The sequence below is a fragment of the Myotis davidii genome, unplaced genomic scaffold (assembly GCF_000327345.1).
Source record: "Myotis davidii unplaced genomic scaffold, ASM32734v1 scaffold499, whole genome shotgun sequence".
NCBI classification, from domain to species: Eukaryota; Metazoa; Chordata; class Mammalia; order Chiroptera; family Vespertilionidae; genus Myotis; species Myotis davidii.
This window is the reverse complement of record NW_006290677.1, coordinates 319,961-333,441: the sequence shown is the minus strand read 5'-3', so window position 1 is coordinate 333,441 and position 13,481 is coordinate 319,961. Positions and strand designations below refer to the sequence as shown.

The window sequence follows — 13,481 nt, the reverse complement described above, 5'->3', positions numbered from 1 at the left end:
ATTCCTGGCAGAATGAGTAGCTCATGCAAAGGCATGGAGATGTGAAACAATAAGACTTCAATGTAATCATCACATGTTAATGAGTAAAGGAGTTAACACTTCCTGATGTAGCTCCTTCAGTCAGTAGTGGCATCTCTGCAATTTGTACCAGATAGCATTCATTCATGTGTTTTGTTTTGTTTTTTTCATACTTTCAGCAAATATTTACTGAGCCCCTACTAATGATGAACTCTGTCCTAAGTGCTGGATACAACAAAACAAGCAAAATTCCTACCCTCAAGGAGCTTACATTCTAATGGGAGGAAAATAATGTTAGAAGGTGATAAAGGTAGACAGGTAGCTACCATAGCATAAAATCTCAGTTCCAAAAAGACATTATTTAGGATTTGTTTGGCTGCACATAACAGAAAAAGCAAATATAATAGAGAATTGCACAATGTAGAGTTTATTCCTTATGCAAAACAAATAGATGGTCCAGGGCTGTTATAGCAAGTTCTCAGTTGTCAGAGCCCACGCTCCTTGTAACATTCTGTTCCATCATCTCTAGGGTGTGGTTCTGATCCTCATGTTCCAAGACAGACACTGGAGCTCCAGGAATCACATTATTGAGGGAGGAATAGAGAATATAGTTCTTATATCCTTTATTTATTTTTTTTGAAGTCCGCTTTTTTTAATGTACAAAAACGTATGAGTAGAAACAAAAGCAAATTAAACATTATCACATATGTTTACACCACTATCTAGGTTCTTCATATCAATGTTACTATTCAAACAATAGAAAGCAGGTGGCAATTTAGGGGATGGGAAAGAGATAAAACAAAAAAAACTCTTCTATCATGTTTTTTCTAGACTGTGCAGATCTGTGCTCACAGAGACGGCTTCTTTTCCTTCTCCACTGTGCAGGAATTCAGTTGTATATAAAATTGAACCTGCTCAAAAGCTGAGGGAGACTAGAAATGATGGGTCCATATCCTGGTGCATTGTCATACAATTCAAACAACGGTGTGGCTACCAGCTTGTAATTTTTAGGGACTGCAAACACGGCTTTCTCTTGAAGTTGAACCAAAAACAACTTCTTATGTTCCTTCGGTTTTGTAATATGTGCAGGAATATATGGATACTGAGGAGGTTCAAAATTTGGTCTCCACCAGTTACCAATGCAGTCATCAATGGCCCAGTCTTGCAGGACTCCATCTTGACGACCTAGTATCTCTGTCATTAAGCGTTTTAGTCCTTCAACTTCGTCTTCTCCTGGGTTAAGTTCATCACCAGGTCGTTTGAAGAAAGTTGTTCCCAGCTGTAGCAGTAGCACATGGGGTAGTCTGTGCTCATGTACAATCAGAACCCCTTCTATAGTCCTCCTCATTCCAATTTTATCAAATTCCTCCCTCATGCATTGAAATCTGGCTGCAACAGAGCTGTCCTCATAGAGGGGCTCTTTTGTACCAAAAGTATAATTGGTAAGAGGGTACAGGTTGATTGTATGCTCCATAGTGAGGGGCTTGGTCTGCTGGATGTACTTGTTGCTGAACTGGTTGACTCCCCGCGGCCAGCTGGTTTGCGAGCGATTGGCTGGCACCACGGACATGCTGGCGAGGACTGGCAGCGAGCGGAAAGCAGGGAGAAGCAGGGAGACTTCCCGATGCGGGCAGCAGTTGTTGGCGTCCCACTCAGCAGCCGCCGCCTGCCATTAAAGTGAGAGCGCTAGGTCTTATATCCTTTTAAAGAGATATAAGAACTATATATCGTTTGTACTGCTGTGGCCCTGCCTCGCTACAAGAGAAACTTGAAAAAATAAATTTTTGCTTGTATAGCAATGAACTCAAGTAAAAGTGAGCATTCTGCTTCCAAATAAGGGGAAAATAAATATTGGGAAGTGTAATATGTTGGGGTCCAACCCCAGCAGCTCCAGGGGTTCCCAAAGGTGTGGATCAACAGCCTAGCCAGGATCTCCAGCCAAGTTCTGTCTTTATTGTCTTGTTATATCTGTATTTATACCAGTTGATTTTAATCCTATCCATTCTATTCCAAAGGTTAGGGCGTTTCTTATCTCCATTCCAAGGTTACTCTATTGTTCTATTAAGCTACAAGGAAGTAACTGAAGATTATCCTAAGTAAAGATTATGTAGCTTAAGTGTGATTGTTCATAGTTAAAGTGATTAATTACCCGCCTGGCACTTAGTTAAGGGGTTTTATTCCCTCCCTAACTCCAGGGAAAAATCCCCACCTGGGGAAACAACCTTTCTCGGAGAGGTGACCTTGGTTAAAACACATAGTGCTAAGAAGGGAAGCAAACATATTAAGAACAGTATGCCATATACGCCAGGTCCCTTGAAACATATGCTGTGCAGATGTTTCTTCCCTGCAGCCACTGTGTCAAGCAGCAAGGATGGACTGGCTTCTGGCAGTAATAGTCAAGATCCCAATGGGAAATAGTTAGTACTCTCAAAGCTAAGGAAGATTTATTTATCAAGGGACTATTAAAAAGTGATCAGGGTCCCACACGACATAGTGGGGGATAATAGTAGCTGTGTTGTTACCAACCCAAGGTCCAAAGGACAAGGGGAATGAAGGCTTTCAGGACCTAGAACAAAACAGAGATGTGTAGCCCTAGCCGGTTTAGCTCAGTGGATAGAGTATTGGCCTGCAGACCAAAGGATCCTGGGTTTGATTCTGGTCAAGGGCATGTGCCTCGATTGCAGGGTCCTCCATGGCCCGGGCCCTGGTCAGGGTGAGTGCAGGAGGCAACCAATCGATGTTCATTTTTTCTAAGGAAAAGAGGCCCCTTACACTCCCAAACACATTGATATTTCTCTCTGTCTTTCTCTCTCTCTTCCACTCTCTCTAAAAATCAATGGAAATATATATAGATATATAGAGATATATATATCGAGAGAGAGAAATATGAGGTACCCTCAAGAGGAACTGTGGTTTCCCAAATTTGGAATGAGACTTCCGGGCCTTCTGAGAAAGAAGGCCTACATGCTGGGAAGGGGCCATGAGACCATATCTCAAGGCCTGGCCTGATGTCAGTACCTTCCTATCTATGTGTTTTAGGAACAGACAGCACAGCATGCCCCGTCTGGCCAAAGTGCCAGATATGCAGCCCAGCACAGCGCAGGTTGAGGGACTCAGTCAGCCAGAAGTGGCCCTGCAGGGAGGAAGCCAAGAGAATAAACACCTCTCCCTGCCTTCCTTTCCTGCCTTTCCCCCACTCTCAGACCAGGGCTTTTCTTTATGCTAACCTAATTGAGAGCTAGAAGGCACTGACGCTCTAGACATGGAGTGGGGAAGGAAAGTGAAGAGTGGATCTAGTGGGCAAATAGGAGACATTAAGCACCAGAGGTAGTGGCACTCCCAGTCACAGGGACAAGTCTGGCAACACAGGTCTTCCTCTCTATTCTCTCTCCACGACCCTTAGGTCTCCTCCCTGCCTGCTCCTAATCATGCTATTTTGACTCTTCCTGATGATGGTTCTACCTTTCCAACAGATGACCCTTCATTAGATCACTTACAACTTCTTGATCTAGAACTTGGGAAAATTAAAACAGGAAACCTCAACTGAAACTAGAGTCAGGAAGACCCATAGAGAGGGAAGCTTTCATGCTCTACCATTCCCATTGTCAATTACCCCAAACAGGAAGACCATGTCAATTACAGTATCAGTTAATTCAGTTATGGATTCCAACAGGAAAAGAGGCCCCTTACACTCCCAAACAGAATATGCACATATTTATTGCTCCAACAGGAGGAAAGAGGATTTTTCTTTCACTCAGCAACAAGCCCAGCCAATGGAAACACCACAGCTTAGCCAATGAGAAGTTGTCATCATCTGAACTCATTCCTCCAATGAACTTTCATTTTTCTCTTCTTGATGATTTCCTTGTCCCACCCTTCTTTCTATAAAAGCCTTCCATCTTGTCTAACCCCTCCAGAGTAAATAAACTCTCTACTTGGTAGATGAGATCCCACCCAACTCACGAATTATTTAATAAATCCATTAGATCTTCTAATATACTCATTTAAATTCTGTTTATCAAAACACTAACTGCTCTCCTTACAGAAACTATCCTAATGGAGTGTGCTCCCACTTCAATCTAGTTCAATCCCAAGAGCAGGAATAGTCCAAGCTTCATAGAAAGTCACAAAATCTGAAATACAGAGAGTTCATGAATAATGATACAAATTCACTTTATGGATCAACACTCCACAAACATGGGTAATTTCAGAATTGTAACCATCCATTTTGCATCTACCATTTTATACCTAACCTGCTATTTTTAAAAAATAAATATTTTTATTGATTTCAGAAAGGAAAAGAGAGGGAGAGAAAGCTAGAAACATCAATGATGGGAGAGAATCATTGATTGGCTCCCTCCTGTGTGCCCCCCACTGGGGATCGAGCCCACAACCAGAGCATGTGTTCTTGACTGGATTCAAACCTGGGACCCCTCAGTCTGCAGGCTGACGCTCTATCCACAGAGCTAAATGTCTGTGGTCCTAATCTGCTATTAACTGGGCTGTTCTGCTGGTCTCTTCCTTTGGATTAGTTTAATTCCAGGGGTCTGCTAATAATAGAAAACATAAATACTTCCTCAAGTTTAACATTCACTATCTTGATGTTCTCTGTTAAAGATACTGATAATTCAATAAATAAACTATGGGAACAAGTTTACCCAGCACAATATCTGATTATTGGAAGAACATTAAGGCAAATAGGGTAACCACAAATCGTAGGAGTAAAGAGTTGGATGTTAAGCAATGATTGAACATTTCTGAGAGTTTCCTCTTTTGTGATTGTTTTTTGTGGACAGTTTATGCTTTGATAACTACAGTCTCCCCTACCAAAATTGTTTAATTTTCCTAAAAACTATAAATTTGAAAAACATTTAAACAATCCTGAGATCACAAGTATTGTTTTTATAGAGAAACCACCATTAAAACTTCTGTACTAATTTACTCACAACAGAATTAGTAGAATTAGTTTCACTATAGTCCCAACCACTTTGTGTATGACTTCAGGCAAGTTATTTCAACAGTTAAGCCTCAGATTCCTCATCTGTAAATTAGAGATAAAAAGACTTTCCTCCCTCCCTGGAAGTTGTAAGGATTAAGGGAGATAAGTTCTGTAAAGCTGGTATCACAATGCTTAACATTTAGTGGGAAATGAAAAAATGTCTATTTTTTCCCCTCCATCCTTCATGAAACTATCATTTGATGAAAAATTCTGTAATTACAACACATTCCCTTCCAAGCAGGTCTGGACAGATAGGCTTTGAAGTCCTGGAAGTAATTATTGGCAAACAACAATATTGTTTAAATTTTTCATTGTTATATGTTAACTAGAGGCCTGGTAATTGTGCACGAAATTCATGCGGGGGTGTAGGGGGTGTGGGGGGGTATCCTCTCTGCCCAGCTTGCACCCTCCCCAACCTCCCCTGCCAGCCTGATCGCCCCCAACTGCCCTCCCCTGCCAGCCCAATTGCTCAAAACTGCCCTCCCCTGCTGGCCTGGTTGCCCCCAACTACCCTCCCCTGCCAGCCTGATTGCCCACAAATGCCCTCCTCTGCTGGCCATCTTGTGGTTGCCATCTTGTGATGACGTGGGGGTGGCCATCTTGTGATGAAGTGAGAGCGTCATGAGAGGGCACGAGGATCACCTAGGCTTTTATTAGTATAGATTATACTTCATAATAAAAAAAATTTTCCCCAGACATTCCTTTTCTTTATTAGCAGTACCTGGCAATAATGGGTGTTCAATAAATGTCTCTTGAAAGAATTAATGCATAATTAACAAAATTCTTCCTTTTTTGAAGCTCTATATCATGTTATTTGTGTTTCTCTTTCATTTTTTAATATAAACTTTTTTTTGGAGGAGTTATAGGTTCACAGAAACATTGAGAGAAGGGTGTAGAGTTTTCTCATACCTTGGCCCTCACACATGCATAGCCTCTCCCATTATCAACATCCCCCATAAGAGTAGTATATTTGTTACAGTTGTACCTACATTGACATCATTATTATCCGAAGTCCATAGTTTACATTAGGCTCCACACTTGGTGTTGTACATACTATGGGTTTGGACAAATGTATAATGACATGTATCCACTATTACAATATCATATGAAGTAGCTTCACTGTCCTAGGAGCCTTCTGTGCTTCACCTACTCACCCTCCTTTCCCCTTAACAACTGACCATTTTATATCTCCATAGTTTTGCCTTTTCCAGAATCATGTACTTGAAATCACACAGCATGTGGCCTTTTCAAACTGGTTTCTTTCACTTAGTAATATGCATTTCAGATTCCTCCATGTCTTTTCACAACTTGATAGCTCATTTCTTTTTAGTGCTGAATAATATTCATTGTTTGGAAGTGTCACTGTTTCTCTTTCCATTCACTTACTGTAGAATATCTTGGTTGTTTCCAAGTTTTAGCAATTATGAATAAAACTGCTATAAACATTCGTGTACAGGTTTTCATGAGGACATAAATTTTCAGTTCCTTTGAGTAAATACCAAGGAGCATGATTGCTGAATTGTATGGCAAGGGTATGTTTAGTTTTTTAAGAAACTGCAAACTGCCGCTTCAGGTTCTTTATTTCAGAAGTGGCTACGAGAGAGCGTGCGGCTTCATGTGGTCTTTGTTAGCTTCCACCATGGCGTACCATGGCCAGGGCCAAAATAGATCTCGGATTCAGGTGTGGCTTTATGAGCAAGTGAATATGCGGATAGAAGGCTGTATCATTGGTTTTGATGAGTATATGAACCTCATATTAGATGATGCAGAAGAGGTTCATTCTAAAACAAAGTCAAGAAAACAACTAGGCTGGATCATGCTGAAAGGAGATAATATTACTCTGCTCCAAAGTGTCTCCACCTAGAAATGACTTAATGAAGTGAGGAATTACTGAGAAGCAATACAGTTTGTGTTTTTCGTGTCCTTTGTTGGGAGAATATTTCTTACCCATTTGGTCATACAATGCCCTTGAGTTACTACAAGATGACAATAAATGAGGAGGAATTGCTTTTGTTTAAAAAAGAAAGAAAGAAACTGCAAACTGTACCAATTTGTATTCCTACCAGCAATGGAGTTCCCGTTGCTCCACATCATCACCAGCATTTAGAGTTGTCAGTGTCCTGGGTTTTGGCCACTTGAATAGATGTGTAGTAGAATCTCATTGTTGTTATAATTTGCATTTTTCTGATGACATATGATGGAGTCTTTTCATATGCTTTGTGTTTTTCTTTTCACACATTTAAATATCACTAAAATAAAATTTTACATTTTATTTTAGTGATATTTACTTGCTTTATTCTTGCTGTTAGCTTCGCCCTATGACCTTCCCCTGTCTAAGTATCCATAAAAATAACAAAAGTTCTTTTTCTACTACTATAAGAATTTTCACATACATTCCCAAATCAAAATAATAATAATAGAATCCTGTAACTGATGTTTCTTATTTTTTTATTCAGATGACTTCCATAAGTATACTGAGCCAGAATTTCTATTTAAAAAGCTAATAAATCTAAATGACAAAAAAGCAGTAAAGGGCCCAGCTGGCATGGCTCAATGGTTGAACCTATGAACCAGGAGGTCATGGTTCAATTACCGGTGAGGGCACATGCCCGGTTGCAGGCTTGAGTCCCAGTGTGGGGGGTGCAGGAGGTAGCCAATCAATGATTCTCTCTCATCATTGATGTTTCTATCTCTCTCTCCCTCTTCCTTCCTCTCTGAAATTAATAAAAATATATATATTTTTAAAAGCGATAAAGGGGTATAAAACTAAATTACCTTATATAGCAAGATAATTCATCAGGAACCAGGGTGTATATTTTGCAATCAATTTATTTTTGAATTAATCACCCCATAGATGCTTTGCTTATGCTAACTAGAGTCTTCACTAGGATGTGGTTTACCTGGCATGCTGGTTAAAAATGCATATCTAGGTTTCCCCATAGATACTCTGATTATGTTGATTCAGGGTAAAATCCTGGAATCTATATTTTAAGATAGTATCCCAGGAAAGAAAATAAACCTTCTCTGGGGTGATTTAAATATGTGTTTATTTTTATTGATTTCAGAGAGAGGATGGGAGAGGGAGAGATAGAAACATCAATGATGAGAGGGAATCATGTATCACCTGCCTCCGACATGCCCCCTACTCGGGATCAAACCCACAAATACATATGTCTAAGGAATCGCACCATGACCTCATGGTTCATGGGTTGACACTCAACCATTAAGCTATACCAGCTGGGCTGGGCTGATTTCTTTTATTGCTTTGCTTTATAACTTTGTTTTGTACAATTTTTCTACATTGATTATTACTTTAAAAAAAAAAAAAAGCATTGTCCCATACACCAAAAGTTTTTGAGTTTGATTCCAGGTCAAGGCACATACCTAGGTTTCAGGTTTGATCCCTGCTCAGGGCTCATACCGCATGCAATCAATTGATGTTTCTCTCTCACATCTATGTTTCTCTCTCTCTCCTACCACTCTTTGAAAAAACCAATAAACATAGCTTTAGGTGAGGATTTTAAAAAATGCCTTGAGATGGAATTGTTTTGGTCTTTTTAAATGCAATAACAATTCTACTTAAAAATATACATTTGTGCCGAAACCGGTTTGGCTCGGTGGATAGAGCGTCGGCCTGCGGACTAAAAGGTCCCGGGTTCGATTCCGGTCAAGGGCATGTACCTGGGTTGCGGGCACTTCCCCAGTGGGGGATGTGCAGGAGGCAGCTGATCGGTGTTTCTCTCTCATCGATGTTTCTAACTCTCTATCTCTCTCCCTTCCTCTCTGTAAAAAATCAATAAAATATATTAAAAAAAAAAAATAAAAAAAAATATACATTTGTGAAACTTCTAGTAGTTACATTGTTTATTTCAAGAGAAGTCAGTGTCCATGATGATTTCAATGAGACATATTACATCAGAGGTGTCAACCATATTCTTAGCCATATCCTCGAATGTCCAGATCCTATATAATAAAAGGCCAATATGCAAATCGACTGGATGACAGAATGACTGGTCGCCATAATGCACACTGACCCCCCAGGGGCAGACACTCAATGCAGGAGCTGCCCCCAGGGGGAGTGTGCTCCCCCTGTGGGAGTGCTTCTCAGCCAGAAGCAGGGCTCACTGCTCCTTAGCACTGCCTCAGAGGTGGGAGAGGCTTCCACCACTGCCCCTGCGCTCAGAAGTCAGGCTCATGGCTGGCGAGCATAGTGGCAGTGATGGGAGCCTCTCCCGCCTCTGCTGCAGGCAGGCAGTAAGGAGTGAGGGGTCTCAGACTGCAAGAGCCCCAGTCTGCAAGAGCCCCTGACTGTGAGAGGGATGTCTGCAGTGGCAGGGGTGGGGCCAGCTGCTGGCAGCCAGGGGAAGGAAAGCCCTGATAGTCTGTGACAGCCTGCCAGGCCTAGGGACCCTACCTGAGGGGTCCTGGATTGCGAGAGGGTGCAGGCCGAGCTGAGGGACAACCGCCGCCCCCCCCGACACACACACACCGCTCCATGCATGAATTTCATGCACTGGGCCTCTAATATATATACAAAGATGCTAATTGATCATACCTTCGCTATGCCCATCAGCCAATCAAAAGAGTATGCAAATTAACCCAATAAAGATGGCTGTTACATTTGCATACTGCAGGCAGGGCAGGACAGCGCGATCCGCCGCAGCCAGCCGCCATCCTGGCCTCCCCTGTGTGACCGGGGCAGTGGGGAGGGATAGCAGCAATCGCCAACCTGCCACCATCTGGGCCTCCCAGGAGGGCCTTCTCCCGAGTTGCCATGGCAATCCACAAGCAGTGACCTGTGAGCAGGAAATCACTGCTCGCAGGCAGCACCCAGCAGGGCCTTCTCCCTGGTCGCCACGGCAATCCATGAGCAGGAAAGTGCTGCCTGCAGGCAGCCCCCAGCAGGCACCTCCCAGCAGGGCCTGCTCCTTGATCGCTGTGGCGATCCGTGAGCAGGAAAGCATGGTCCACAGGCAGCACCCAGCAGGGCCTGCCCCCGGGTCTCCGCAGCCATCTGTGAACAGGAAAGCGCAGCCTGCAGGCAGCACCCCACCCTGGCCACAGCTCAAGGGAGAGAACAACACACAGTGGAGGCCAGGAGCCTGAGAGATCAACACAGAGGGGGCCTGCTCCAAGCCTCCATGGTGTGGCTGGGGGCAGGCCCCCAGCGGACACACACACACACACATATTGATTTCAGAGAGGAAGAGAGAGGGAGAGAGATAGAGACACCAATGATAAAGAGAGAATCATTGATCGGCTGCTTCCTCAACGCCCCACACTGGGGATTGAGCCCAAAACCTGGCATGTGCCCTCACCAAGAATAGAACCATGACCTCTTTGTTCATAGATCAATGCTCAACCACTGAGCCACGCCGGCTAGGGCTCAAATGTCTTAATGAGGCACTCACAGCAAAACCTACCCAACAAGGTGAGATAACATTATTGAACCAGGGTTAAATACAATTGAAGTCCAGGGCTTCCACAATGAGTTTTTTTGTGTGTGTTTATTTGTTTGTTAATCCTCACCTGTAGATATGTTTTCATTGATCCTTAGAGAGAGTGAAAGGGAGGGGAAGAGACACAGAGAGAGAAACATCAATGTGAGGGAGACACATTGATAGATTGTCTCCTGCATGTGCCCCAACCAGTGTTGGGGATCTAGCCTGCAACTGAGGTACCTGCCCTTGACCGGAATTGAACTTGGGACCCTTCAATCCTCGGGTCGGCACTCTATCTGCTGAGCCAAACAGATTAGGGCCACAATGAGTTTTTTATATAGTCAGCTTGAACCTTCAAAGTATTTTGGTATCATTAATTTGATGGATAGAACCACAGACTAGCTAGAACAAAATGCTCTCTGCCCCTTATCCTGGCTTTAAATCAGAGCTACTAACTTGGTGTACAGAAGACTTACTCTTAATGTTCTGTTTTAAGAAAAAAAATGTTATTGCCAGAGTTACCCCTTCGTTGCTGATTGAGAACACAGAGTGCTTCCAAATGTTCCTAAAGATAGATTCACACTCCACAGTACACATGGGTTCACACAAGTTACCAGACCTCCTCCACAGGTGAGGAGTCTGGGCTTTGTGGGGATAGGGGAAGATTCCCAGCCAAGCCGTATGGATATCACCATCTCTAAGAGCTGGATAATGAAAACATCAGTGGCTTTGGACAGTCCAAAGTTCAAATCCTGTCACTTCCTGACGAGCCGACCTTGGGGAACCAACATTTAGGAGCCCTCATTTCCCCCATCAGTATATATTAGGCCTATAAATGATACTTTATAAAGTAGTTTTGAGAATTAAATAAAAAAACAAATATAAAAGGGCTTTCCAAATGATCTCTATTTGAAAATTAGTGTGGAGTCCAAAGGGACCTTTAAAAACTGTCACCCTCTTTACACCCTACGGTGTTTATTATTACAGAGTCATTAGTCCTAGGGGAATGAGCTCTTGTCAGTAAGAGATACCTCAGTTTTTCCCTGGCTCCTCTGCACCAGACTGGGTTGGAATTTTTTTTTTTTTTATATAAGATTTTATTCATGTGTTTTACTTTGTTCTTCATTTTAGAGATATTTCTCATGATTCATTTATGTGTTAATACATAAAGTCATTTACATAGTTTAAAAGAGAAAACTATTTAAATTCTCAAAGAAATCTTGCTTTCATTAGACTGGGTTGGAATTTTAACCAATATGCAAAGCAGCCAACTGTTTTTTTTTATTTATTTTTTAATATATTTTTATTTACTTCAGAGAGGAAGGAAGAAGGAGAGAGAGATAGAAACATCAATGATGAGAGAGAATCATTGACTGGCTGCCTCCTTTACTCGCCCCACTGGGGATCGAATTTGCAACTCAGGGCATGTGCCCTGACTGGGAATGGAACTGTGACTTCCTGGTTCATAGGTCAACACTCAGTCACTGAGCCACCTCACTCGGCAGCAGCCAACTGTTTTGATCGAAGAATAGTGAACACGTGTGGTTCTTTTGGATTTGGTCAAAGGAGTTGGAAAAAGATACTTAAATATATATCTTCAGTTTCTACTACGTGCAAGGCATGAGTGAGAGGAGTATGATGCCATGCTGTGGAGCATGAGCACTAGGACCAGATTGCCTGGGCTCCACCTCTGACTGTGTCACCTGTAGGGATGTCAATTTTGCATTATAATATACCTGTTGTAAGGTATATTATATCTTAAATTTGGCATTATAATATACCTGTTGTGAGGATTAAATGAGGTAATGTTTGCAAAGTGCTTACAGTAATTTTTTGTGTTTGATAAATTCATTTTGTGTTTAGTGTTTACTTCATCTATGTAGGTCTTGTTTTTGTCCACTGGATTATAAATTACCACAGAATAAATGAATCTTGAAAAGGGAAGGGGAAGTTCACATTTTTGCCTTGTGTTAGGGAGTGTCCCTATACATAGTCTGTTAGATTGTGTTTTATATCCATTACACACATTTAATTCCCACCGATTGAGAGAGATGTTATCATCTTTTTTACAATCAAAGAAGCTAAAGCTCAGAGAGTACAGTATTGGAGACAGAATTCAAATCTGTTCTAATGGCCCTAACCAGTTTGGTTCAGTGGATAGAGTGTCGGCCTGTGGACTGAAAGGTCCCAGGTTCGATTCTGGTCAAGGGCATGTACCTTGGGTGCGGGCACATCCCTGGTAGGAGATGTGCAGGAGGCAGCTGATCAATGTTTCTCTCCCATCAATGCTTCTAACTCTCTATCCCTCTCCCTTCCTCTCTATAAAAAAAAAAAAATCATTGAAATATATATTTTTTAAAAAAATCTGTTCTAATGGCAAACTCCAGAGTCATCTACCTTAATAAGTATGAGGATATGGAGGGAAGAATCCAATGCTTGTTGCGTGATCACATTCTGCTGTTATCTCTTATCAGTCACCCTAAAGTGTCCAGTGTATGTTTCTGAAATAATACAAGGACATATAGTCAGTATTATGCCTTATGGATCAGAGGCACAAAAGTATTCATCCTACATTCCCCAAGTAAATATAAATTCATGTCAGAGAAAAAAATAGTAGTTATATTCTCAGGGGGAGAATAAAGGAGTGGAATAGGTGAAAAGGGGGCAAAGAGGAAGGGAAGGGAAGATATTTTGCTGACTACAAAATGCTATAAACTTAATTTATAGGCCTGATTAACACAAAACATGCAGGAAGCATCCTAAGTAACATAGAATTAGCCTCTGCCTGGAGGAAAGAAAAGGCCCGCAGACAAACATGTCCCAGGTCACCAGGAAGCTCCTAGGTGATCAGACTCAGGTGCTGTCAAGCATAGGAGGCATCCCTAGGACAGATGAGTTTCAAGCCAGGTGTTAACATAAGGAGCAAGCGAAGAGAAGACCAGGCCCATTGTCACTGCTACTGATCTTCAGGTAAGGCTGACAAATCAGTGGCTATTGGAGTTGGGTTTTGAAAAATGCTGTTC

At 42.0% G+C, this 13,481-nt stretch overlaps 1 pseudogene; it reads right to left on the bottom strand.

Moving 5' to 3' along the window:
- Window positions 1-657: 657 nt before the first annotated feature.
- On the bottom strand, window positions 658-1,588 carry LOC102752559 (annotated as a pseudogene).
- Between the last annotated feature and the right edge of the window lie 11,893 nt (window positions 1,589-13,481).